This window comes from Ischnura elegans, unplaced genomic scaffold, assembly GCF_921293095.1.
Source record: "Ischnura elegans unplaced genomic scaffold, ioIscEleg1.1, whole genome shotgun sequence".
NCBI lineage: Eukaryota > Metazoa > Arthropoda > Insecta > Odonata > Coenagrionidae > Ischnura > Ischnura elegans.
Window position 1 is genome coordinate 54,261 of NW_025791737.1, and position 13,217 is coordinate 67,477.

Here is a 13,217-nt window from a genome sequence, read left to right on the forward strand (position 1 = left end):
GTCCTGGCGTACGCTCGGAAGGAGCCGCCAAGCTCCCCAGCCGCCAGGAGCCGATTGACCGAGCTGGGCTCTTCTCGGCCGCCCGTTTTCGGGGAATCCAGGGCCGAAGTGGGGTATTAAACTCCGGCCCATACCGGGTTTCCGACGCCCAGCTGGGTGCCGGAGAACTCACCCACCAGGATCCCTTTCGCCCCCACGTACGGGTCTCCACGCACGGCAAACACGTGGGTGATTCTGGACGCCAGATGTTACGGCTACTCAGAACAGCAGAGTCACATGCTGTCTGGACACTATACGAGCGAGCGACGGGGTTTTTTAACGAGCTTGTCTCCTCGGTGGGCTCGGGTCCGTGGGGGCGCGACTCCCCAAAGGAAGAGATCATTCTCCTCCCCCCGTGCGGGGGGGATCTATTGGATATTGGATTGAGGACCAACTGACACACACACACACACACCAATTTTTTGTCCATTATTCTTTTCACAATATTGGACGCAATTTCTTGCCCAATTTGGAATTTAGAACAGGTTCTATTTTCTCGCGGCCAATCTCCAATCAGAAGTCAGTTATGTTGACTCCTAGTGGCCAAAACGAGAATCTCTTTGTAAAACATCAGGTTTGGCTGTAGAAACTTTGTTTTTTTTTTCGAAAATTCTCTTGAAGTTTCTAATATGTGGACGAAAGAACTTGTTTTACTATTTACTGAAGCGTGCAAATCGCACGACTGCTTATAAAACATAAAATCATTCAAATACAATGGCGTTCTCTGGCGGGACATTTAAACACTATTTCGGCCAATATTGGTGAAAATATTGATGCGTGTAATTTGATACCTAACGCCCAATATTTTAAACAATATTGCGCGCCGATTTATAGTCCAATACATTGGAAAGTGTCGCACGGGCTTTAAAACTAGATAAAAATTAATGAAAAAGTAATGTAGCAATAAAAATTCTATGAAAAGTAAGAATTTCTCACTCGCAAAAGGAAATAATGTAAAATGGTTCTATTACCTATTTTATACTGAGTTTATTCACAATGACGTCATGGAAAAATTAGCAGTGCCGAAAATCACTTTCTTTATATTTTTTAGAAGTGAAATATTACTATGTGTTTCATATTGCATTTATTATTTATTTTTTTTGTTTCGGATAAGAATGTATATGTTAGAAGTTTTGTGGCAACAAAATTGATAAAAGTGTTATTTTACTCTTACGTCTTTTGTTGAGGGCGTTCCGGTACCATGACACCACAGTTCATGCCTATAGTAACCTCTCTGAAATCAAGCAAAAAAAAAACAATCAAAAAATCATCAGGTTCTCTGTTTCCTTTTAACACTTTTATTTTATTTATTTTCTTATATAATTATCTTACACTGTTTATGTTGTAAATATAGCAACAAATGAAAACGTAAAATTTTCATCATCATCATCATCATCATTAGTTAACAATCCTAAGATTAGTTTGACGCAGCTCTCCATTTCTCTCTCCTATCCGCTAATCTCTTCATAGCTACATATTTATTCTCTTTTACATCCTTTATAACCTGTCCGATATAACTCATTCGGGGCCGTCCCTTGCCCTTTTTCCCTTCCACTTGTCCTTCAACGATTGTCTTCATCAGACCATCGTGCCTCAAAATGTGGCCAACTAAGTTGTCCCTTCTTCTGCTTAATGTTTTTAGGAGGCTTCTCTTTTCTCCTACTCTTCTTAGCACTTCCTCGTTACTCACACGGTGAATCCATTTTATCGTCATCATTCTTATGTATAGCACCACATTTCGAATGCTTCCACTCTTGACTTTTCTGCTGCTGTCAACGTCTAAGCCTCGCTTCCATAGAGAAACTTATGAAACCAAAAATCTTTGTTTCAAGTAATTTATTATAGTAGTTTATTATAATGTATTGCTCCCCCATTTGAACCATCTCAGCCCAATCCGATGTGTTGGCTCTTAAAAGTGTGACAAATTGTTTCACTAATATAGTTAAGTACAGAGACCTTCACCTTCGTAATATGCCTGCTGATACTGTTTTACGCACTCTCTCTTTATCTAATATTCCAAACTTAATCCTCAAATCCGATTTAAAACTAATAAATTCTTAACTCTGCCATAGACTGACCCGATCTAATCTCCAATCTAACTTTTAACATCATCATCATCACCGGTCAACAATCCTAGGATTGGTTTGACGCAGCTCTCCACTCAGTTCTCCTATCAGCTAATCTTTTCACACCTACGTTATTCTTCTCTTTCACATCTCTCTTTACTTGTTCCATATATTTTGTTCGAGGTCTTCCTTTTCCATTCTTGCCTTCCACTTGTCCTTCGACGATTGTCTTCATCAGGCCATCATGTCTCAAGATGTGGCCTATAAGGATGTTCCGTCTTCTTATTAACGCATTCGCGATTCTCCATGTGCCCATTCCCAGATTGTCACTAAACAAACGTTTCCATCCTCTCCCGCCTCTTTTCCCTCGTAAATTCCCTTCCAGATCACATTGACCCGTTCTCCTTTCCAAACCACTCCTTTACAAACCGCGCTCTTTCCTACCTCAATAGGAACTCTCAAGGTCAATAAGATTAAGTTTTCTTGGGTATCACACAATTACTTATACCTCTTATTTTTTTTACAAAGCGTGACCCGGGTTTCAATGAATAGGGTAGTTTCCTTCACCAAAGAAAAAGAAAGGCATTGATTGCGATTCGTTACCCGCCATTAGGGTATTCATAATATACAAATTATTTAGTTTTAGAAATACCGGTTCAGACGAATGGGAATGGTCAATTTTATCATAATTTGAAAAAGGCCAGATTGGCGCCAATGCTTATGCGCATGATTATTTAAGCCAAGCGCTACCAGCTAGCAGGGTACTCTGCTACCTGCAAGCATCCTGCGTCGTATCAGCGCTCAAAGCCTCGCCCTCACGTCACCTCACACGGCGGTAGCGGGTACCAGAACGACGTCACACGGAGTTTTCCCAGCATTCATACTTAGCCGTCGCGTTTTCGCGCGCTTGAAAATGTTCACTTTTCATTTAATCGCGAAAAATAGATATCGTCATTTAAAAATCCAAAAGCGTGAAATGCGTACTCCAGAAGTAATAATATTTCTATTTAGGCAATAAAAAAAGAATAGGAAACCACCCTATTATCATCATCTTCGGGCGCAAATTATGATTTGTTTATCTTATTATTGTTACCTAGTTACTTGATGAATTTTAAAACGGACACCAGAATAGGGGAAAAGGATGGGTAAAGATATTCATTTATAAGAGTACTGTCCTGACTTTCGATAATTTTTAAAATTTCTAACTGCTCCCTAGAGTCCATGTTCACGGCGGTCATTTCAGAACTTTAAAATATTCATTTTAAAATCGCCCCTGTGGCAGTTGCATATTAAGTGTTTAGCAAAATTACTTTTTTCATCTTCGCTATTTTTGTAAGCACTTAAATGTTCTTTTTTTTCCTGATTTCAAAACTTCTTCCTGTCTGCCCCACGTATATACCATTGCAATCGCTGCATTTCACGGCCGTCATTCCAAAACTTTAAAATATTCATTTTAAAATCGCTCCTGTGGCCGGCAGTTGCATATTAAGTGTTTAAGCCTGAATCACACGATCTTTTTTTTCGTCGCGAAAGTAATCACTATCGAGATCACTTTTCCGTCGCGAAAAGCAATCGCTCCTGTGATCATTTTTCTGAATCACACGGTCACTCCCGCCGTCGCTTTTCGCATCATTTCCAATATCACAGCTCGTTGTCATAGGACCCTCATCACGAAATTATATAGCGTGTTTGTTTATTTATATCGTTCCCACAATTGTCAAACGTTGCGCTGCAATCACTCCATAGGGGAATGCGTTCCGATTGGCTGATATGGGGTTTTAGTGACGGTTTTAGCGACGGAAAAAGCGACCGGAATATATGCAGCGCCGGCTTGGCTTCATGCAGCACCATCTCATCTCAAGAAAATTCTGGTCGCCGAAAACAAGATCATTCGTGAAATAATAAATGCGCCATGGTTTATGAGCAACAAAAACATCAGGAAAGACCTCAAACTATGTCCAGTTCTAACTTATCTAAAATCGCACTTGTCTAAATTCGAAAAATCTTTCGCTGCTACTAAAAATCCATTATTAGAAAATCTCTGGGACTACGAAATACCTGTTAAACCATAATACCTTTATCCCAAATCTGCCCTAAACCCTACCCACATTCCCAATCCCTAACTCCCCCAATTAACTATGCCATGACTCATGTAAAAATTTAAAAAGTGATTGTCTTTAGCTGCAAGAAACAACAAGAAAAGGGAAACACACAGGAGACAGCCGGATTGGCTGGGAACTGCGGACTAAACAATGAGAGAGATACTTGCGAGGACTTGCGAGGCGACCGGACGAGTGATGAAAAATAGCGATGGGAATCCTCAACGCGATCGCGATCGCGAAAAACAATTGCCGCCGACGATCATTTTGCGCAGTAATCGCGATAGTGATCACTTTCGCGACGAAAAAAAATGATCGTGTGATTCAGGCTTAAAGCAAAATTGTTAAAACTAATAATGGAATACCACAAAGTTAATCAAGAGTTAGTGAATTTTGTTCAATAGGATTACTTTCAATGCATTGTTATTTATTTAAATTTATGATGTTTCATTGTATTAGTACTTTTTATGTTTGTTATACCATGTCACTGTAAACTTAAAAATATGCCTAATGTGGACAACTTGATAAATAAGTAAATAAATTTAAGTATTTCCTCATTTCACCATACATATAAGCTTCACGATTGACGCAATCGTTGCGGAGGGACCCCTAAGCTCCTTAGCCCTTTCGAGACGGCGGAGTTTTCGTTTTCGCATGACTGCTGTACTGAGCCCCAAGAGACTCTTCTTTCTCGTGGTACAGAGCATTTTTGGGGGACTTTCGTTAAGAAGGGTCTCGTGGAACCTTTTTCCACCCCTCCACGCAGGGACTTAGCATTATCTCGGACTCCGAGAGTAGTTGTGCTCCCTCCTTTCCGGTTTTACGACCATACCTGCGGCATTGGTTCGCGGTCAACTTATGTATTGCTTATACGTATTTAGCACATTTGCACGTAAATTGTAGACTTTGAATTGAATTCCTCATTTCTATCTGAGCATTGTCAAATTTTAAACGAAGTTCTAAGGCCATTATTAACGCATTTAACGCAGCAACAATTTCCATGTCGATGTTTATACATAACTCGAGATATAAGTTAATATTTGTCGTAGAATTTCGTTTAAAAATTGTAAACGCTACTCAAAAGACAAATAATTCGATTCTTAGTGTATATTTCTTGAGAAATGAACAAATACTTATTTCGAAAATTGACTGTATAAACAATTGAATGACCGCTGTCCCGTACCGCTGCGCTGAGAGGGGTTCTAAAAGACGAAGGGCCCGAGTACCTGCTCCCGAATTCCGAGGGTTAATCCTAACCCCGAAGCGTTGGGTCCTGAGACAAAGACGTCGTAAATCCACAACCGTCCTTAAAGGGGGGGGGGGCTAGAAAACGTATATATATACGGCTTTCGATATCCTGGCCGGGTAAATCTCACACGTATATATACGCCCGTCGTCTCCCGGGTCAGGAAACGTCCACACATATATATACGTGTACAGTAGGGAAAAGGTTAGATTGCTTGAACAAATTTTGGATTTTGATCCAAAAATTTTGAAACTTATACTTTTAGAACTAGCCACATTTTTGCAATATTTTGAGTTGTGTCTGACCTCTGCAGAACTAATGGTTCCAGAGATACAGATCGTCCTCTAAGTGGGACATTGGGAACATCAGTAATGTGATCTTATGATTTCCGAAGTCTTAATGCTTATTAATGATTAATGGTGGATAGCATCCCATCGTAAATTTTGACCCTTCCTTTTTCCGCGAAAAATGCGATCTTACTGTAAAGCAGTCATAGCCGAGACGGAGAAGGATTTGAAGAAGACGTTGACAAACATGGAAAGGACAATGGCCCGATATCAGCTGAAAATCAACAAAAAGAAGACTAAGATATTAGTTTGCAGTAAAAGAGAGGAGGCTAAAACAAACATCAGCCTAGGAAAGCATAAGCTTGAAGAGGTGAACGAGTTCTCTTATCTGGGAAGCCGAATTACCAGCGATGGACGGAGCAAGAAAGAAATACACAGTAGAATATATAGCGCAGGCGAAGAGGGCTTTCTACAAAAAGAAGAATCTTCTTACAGCTTAAAATACCAGCATAGAAGTAAGGAAATATTATTCAGATGCTACATATGGAGTATGTTTCTCTATGGAAGCGAGGCTTGGACGTTGACAGCAGCAGAGAAGTCAAGAGTGGAAGCATTCGAAATGTGGTGCTACCGAAGAATGATGAAGATAAAATGGATTGACCGTGTGAGTAACCAGGAAGTGCTAAGAAGAGTGGGAGAAAAGAGAAGCCTCCTAAAAACATTAAGCAGAAGAAGGGACAACTTAGTTGGCCACATTTTGAAGCACGATGGTCTGATGAAGACAATCGTTGAAGGACAAGTGGAAGGGAAAAAGGGCAAGGGACGGCCCCGAATGAGTTATATCGGACAGGTTGTAAAGGATGTAAAAGAGAATAAATATGTAGCTATGAAGAGATTAGCGGGTAGGAGAGAGAAATGGAGAGGTGCGTCAAACCAATCTTAGGATTGTTGACTAATGATGATGATGACTGTAAAGGAATAGTGATAATTTTTTCACTACCGTATCTGTAATAAAACCAACTTTTAATGTGCGGTGATCGAAATAAGACTGACTTTTTTATTATTCTTTTTCATCCTGTATCATAACCTTTTCTCAAAAATCGTTTTTTTTTTCTTCAAAAATTAGAATTTGAAAACATGGACAGGAGGCTGAATAATATATTTTACTTGGTGAGTAAATATCACCACCTTTGAAAATTTTGTTCATCCAACGAATTGCGTTAGTTTATTTATGACATTGTTCACTAAATTAGAACTTGGTAAAAATCTCCGAAAAACAAGCACAATCTGTGGGCACGCATTTCCATTCATTTGTTTACTTCGAACGCTAATCAGGAACAGGTGGCATTAAAAATAATATTATAGTACAATATGGTGGTTTGATATTATTTTTTTTATCGACTAAATCGAAAGATTATTACTCCTGGGGTACGTATTTCACTCTTTTAGATTTCCGAATGACGATGTGTATTTGTTGCGATTAAATGAAAAGTGAAAATTTTCAAGCGCGCGAAAACGTGACGGCTAAGTATGAATGCTGGGAAAAGCCCGTGTGACGTATTTCTGGTTCCGCTGCCGCCCTTTGAGGTGACCTTGAGGCGAGGCTAGAGCGCTGATACGACGCAGGCTGCTGGCAGGTGGCAGAGTACCCTGCTAGCAGGTAGCGCTTGGCTTAAATAAGGATTATTAATACCCTATCAAACGAAGGAAACTTCCCGACCAATCTTGCCCTTTTCGAATGCGGTTAAAATCGACCATTTCCATTCGTCTAAACTGGGATTTCTAAAACCTAATAATTTGTATACTTTGAATAAACTAATGGTGGGTAACGAATCGCAATCAATGCCTTTCATTTTCTTTGATGAAGGAAACTACCCTGTTCAAGCAACTGTTGTACATCAGGTTAGAAAAAACGGAAGAAAAATGCCCATAGAAGAACTTAAACATAGCGCAATGATTATAAAGTTACCGCAGTGTATATCCACCTAAATGCGGTTATTAAGACACGATTCCCTAAGCTCTGTGCCGCACGCATTCATTGGTAATGTAAAACATCTGACTACTCGTATATCATCTAGGTTCCTGTGACGTCACTTGGAGTGGCATCGCATGGGCGCCAATCTGTCCTTTTTCAAATGAGGTTAAAATTGACCATTTCCATTCGTCTAAACCGGGATATCTAAAACCTAATAATTTGTATACTTTGAATAAACTAATGGTGGGTAACGAATCGCAACAATGCCTTTCGTTTTCTTTGATGAAGGAAACTACGCTATTATACACTCAAAATATACCTTTATTTGAAAACGTTTTATAACACCTTTCTGAGCAGAAACTCTACTTCCTCATACTTCATAAGCCATTTTTTAACTGCGGATGTAAAACCCCATCTCTTCTCCTTCTTTGCCACATTGATTGGCAACATACTTTATAATTTTGACCCCAAGTATTGGTATGATTGTCTATATATTTCAGTCGTCGGCCTAGGTATATCAAAGTTTCTCCAAGACCTGATGTAATAAGTTTGTGGTCTGGCCTTTTCACCGCAACGGTTATAAACAACTCTAAGGACTTTATAAATGAATAGATGCCTTAGTGGGAAGATATCTAATTTTCTGAAAGGAGGGAATGAGTGGCTTTGTCTATACGATTGCGTTATAACCCTGATAACCCTTTTTTGCGCCACTATCAATGGTTTAATGTTGGTAAGAATGCTCCACCCTAGCAGGCTATTCCATATTGCAATCTTGAATTAACAGGAGCATAAGGTTAAAGTGCGTTTGGTGGGGACATGGAGCAGGTAGTCCGAAGATGGGCGTGGTACACCCTCCGTAGGATCCTTAATCCTCAACCCTTTCCTCGACGCGTTCGCCCTCGCTGGCCCGTGTCTTGGACCCTCCCAGCGGGGCGCCCCCCTCCCGAAAAGTGACCGCTATGACTGCAATTTGGAAGTCAATCAATCAATCCAATTATCAAAAAATGATTGTTTGCATAGTACTCCTGTCAATTGTGCGATCAAGTACGTCTTTGAAGCGTGATTCTGCGATGAAAAATAACGATTTTGTTAACTTTTCTAAACACGTGGCTGCAGACCACCGGAAAATGGCAACAGCGCTTAGGAATGGGCAAAGTAGCGGGCTGTTTGAATGAGTTACGAGCATGATTTGGCCATCTGGTACCGCTCATTTGCACGCCAAGGCTTCAGTTAACTTGCCTTTAGTTTCACATAGTCTCCGATTAGATAACCTGCGTCGAGATAAAGGGTCAATTATTCTCTAAGTCGGACATTGAAGGGTTAAAGCAGTCGAACTACTTCAAAAAGTCGAAAAATACCCGAAAGTTGGATAGGTTGTGTGAATTTTAGACGGTGACCGCGAGTCCCTTTACGTATTTTTTCAAGAGAAATGAAATAAAATTGCACAGTGTTGATACTATTGTACTGTACCGATTAATGCTCAGAATATCGGCTAAGACGGTTTAAGTTCATTGTATGAATTGCTGTCTCATATGCCCATGGAAAAATTATGTATGTTTTGGAGTTATTCTTAAGACTAGCTAATGTTTTGCTACCTTCTCGAAACACAAGCTAGTCCTGACCGTCTTTCATCAGGCTGAGAGTCCAGATCGGAATTTCCGACATTGCCTTCATTCCTGCTACCCTCCCTGTATAATGCAAATCGCACGACATTTTGGATGGTCATTAATGGGGTGTATTTTCTTAGCGCTTTAGAGTCCATATCTACAAAGAACTTTGCTGCAATGGCTGAAAGAGGACTGAGTAGTATATGTGAGCATTTATGTGAGACAAATTCAAAGAATACCTGTAAGTGCGATAGTTAACGTATTCTTAAAAAAATTTTCTTTCCTTTCTCTGGGGAGAATATATAAAGGGCCTCGCAATCACCGTCTAAAACTCACGCAGCCTAACCACCTCTAGGATGTTTGGCAGGTGGTTTTCAACCATTATATGCTATAGCGTTATTATTACAGCGCTAATTACCTGTACCTCTCTTACGAATAATCAGAAAGCCATAGGGTTAACGTCTATGTATTTGCCCAATATTTTTCGTTTGAATTCATTCGATGCCCCCAGAAGAGTTTCCTTTGTATCATTTTTCGATTTTAATAATTGTCCCGCATTTATTTTATTTTCACAGAAGAAAGATCTACACGTGTATTTTTCATTTTTGTGAGAGAAATTAGCTACTTCTCCCTTATTAGACTCCATTTAGAATACGCTGCCAGTGTTTGGGATCCTCGTGAAATATGCTTAAAAAACAGAGAACGCGTGCAAAGAGGAGCTACCAGGTACGTGAAAAGTCGTTACGATAGTCTTGGGTGACTGTTGCATACTTCACATACGATTTGGATATGGAGAAGAATGGAGAAGGTAAAATGGACGGAGAGGAAAAGGGACGACGAAGTGCTGGATATGGTTGGCGAGGAGAGGCAGCTTTTAGACGAGGTACGGAGGAGTCAGAATGTATGGATGGAGCGAATACTTAGCGGGGAGGGGATGTTGAAAATGGTGTTAGAGGGTAGAATGCTAGGGAAACGAGGAGGGAAGAAAAAGAAAAGGATTTTTAAATAGATTTAACGGGAGTAAGCCATACAGTGAATTGAAGAAGGCAGCGCTCGACGGAAAGTGAGGCTCCCAAATCACTTCTTTAGTACTCCATGGAAACCTACCTTAATCGGTAGAATACTATAATAATGTATGATAAATTAAAGAGCAGTGTATTTTCCGACGAAGTTAGCCATATATTACGAGCGCCAACATACTACAGGAAATCGGATTATATAAATAAATTAAGTGAGATAGGCTGTAGAACAGTCTGATTCAAAATATCTTCTTTTCCACGATCGAATAGAGACTATAACGGCAGTGTTAAAACTCACAAAATGATTAGATGACTTGTATTATTGCTTACTAACTTATGTAGAGCGATGGCTAGGTTCTACAAACAAGTATCTCAAAAATAGCAACTTTCGGGAGAGCAAAAGAAACTATTCATATTTTTAATTGTACACTGAAATTCAAAACCAAAAATACATTTATTAAATAATAAATTCAACAACGATGTCAGAAGGGAACTTAGGAAGCAGAGAAATTTATACAACGTGTACAAAAAGTCCATTACGTCATGTAATAAATTGAAGGAACTTGAAGCTAAAGAAATTTACGCTCCACAACGCTCAATAACTAAGGAGTTAGCTCCACAGATCACTCCTTATTAAGAGATAATATCAAGAAATCACTATCAGAAGGAAAGTTATCGCTAGACTGGAACATTGCAAGCGTTACACCCATATTTAAAAAGGGAAACATACATGACCCAGGCAACTACCGTCCAATTTCAATAACATCGATCATAGGCAAGATACTTTAGCATATCGTCGTTAGCATTATCATGACTCTCTTGGACAGACGTAACTTCCTCCATGACTATCAGCACGGATTCAGAAAAGGTAGATCATGCGAAACACAGCTCGCGCTATTTCTTAACGATGTTCTAAAATCTGGTGAATCGAAAAGACAAGTTGACGCATTATTTCTAAATTTTAACTTAATCTGAACAAATGTATGTCGGTACATTTCTTGCGGAATTCGACCAACTATAACCATGTTTATTCTATGCATGGTATTAACCTAAAGACAACAGACGCATTGAAGTACCTGCGAGTTACCATAACCTTGAACCTATCGTGGAGAACTCGTTTAAGGAATATCTGTGGCATGGTCCGGAAGACATTAGGATTCATCATTCGTATTGTGGGAATATTTTCGGATGAGCAAGTGAAAGAAATGAGCTATTTCGCAATCGTACGTCCGCACCTTGAATATGCAGCGAGTGTATGGGATCCGGTACCGAAAGACTTAATGCGCGAACTGAATAAAATACAAAGGAAGGCTGCGCATTTCGTCAAAAACTGCTACGGGCGTACAGACAGCGTTTCGCAGATGTTAAGCTAATTATACTGGGAGCCGCTGGAGACTCGTAGGCTGCGCACTAAGCTTAGATTGCTTGAAAAATTGAGAATGGATGTCTTTAGGGGTGACACGGAGAACAAAATATCAAAGCCAAACTATATTTCCAGGCCCGATAGAAGCGATAAATTAAGAGAGATGTTTTACCGAACGGATAGATATAGGAATTCGTTTTTTCCCCGGACCATAAAAGACTTAAATAAAGGCTAGTCACAACTTTGTAGAGCACTTCATTTTTTATACGTAGACGGCTGGTGTCCTGACACCACCTTCCACACGCCTTTTAGGCAGCTTGCGGGGTATTATGTAGATGTAGATGAACTATGTGGTATGAAATATGTGCCTTGTGGTCAATAATGATTCGGACAATGAGATCGTCCCAAAATCGTTCACTGTTTATCGGAAAGATAGAATTAATCGAGTTGGGGGCGGAGTTTTTATAGCTATAAAGAATTCATTCGTCAGCCAAGCGATAACCGTAACTGAGACCAGCGTTGAATCTGTGTGGTGTTTAATTAAATGTCCAAAATTCAAAACTATTTTATTATGTTCGCATTACAGACCACCTAACTCAGATATAACGTCAATGTTGGTTTGTCAAAATCAAATAAACAGCGTAGCATCCAAGTATCCTGAAAGAAACTTGATTGTAGGTGGATATTTCAACGTACCTTCTATAGATTGGGAGACTTATAGCTTCATTCCTTTTGGGAGGGATAAACTGATCTGCGAGGCTTTATTACACACTTTTACATCCAATTCATTGTTTCAAATAGCATCCGCACCAAACAGAGGAGAAAACATTCTTGATTTATTAGCGACAAATATACCACATCAGGTAATAAACGTTGGCACTGTGGAAGAAATAAGTGACCATAGGGTAGTAACTGCAAAGTTTTCTCTAAATACCGCTGTAAACTTTAAAAAAGAACGTAAAGTTTTCATTTTTAAAAGAGCTGATTTTGATGGTTTTAAGAGTCATCTGAGAAATGCTTTCCCCGAGTTACAAGAATCAGTATTAAAGTTAAATGTAGAGAATACTTGGAAAGCTTTTCTTTCGCACGTAACTTGGGGAATAAATAGCTACATCCCTAGTAAAACAGTAAAAGAAGGCAGCGAACCGAGATGGTACGACGCGGAAGTGAGAAGATCATTGAAGCGACAGAGAGCGTGTCATGATAAAATGAAAAAAGTCAGCACGGATTTATCCGCTAATGAAAGCGAACTAATACTTAATTAAAAAATATAGGATGACTAAAGCCGCCACGAAGGAAGCGTTCAGGAATGCGTTCACGAATTTTAAAAGAAAAACACTAGTAGAGCAGTTACAGGATAACCCAAAAGCATTTTGGTCATATGTTAGGGAAGTTCAAGGTAAACGATCTACCGTATGTTCGCTGAGAAACGACAATGGAGATGTGTTGACAAGCAGTTACGATAAAGCCAATTTATTAAATTCCTACTTCAAGAGCGTGTTCACGGAGCCTTCCG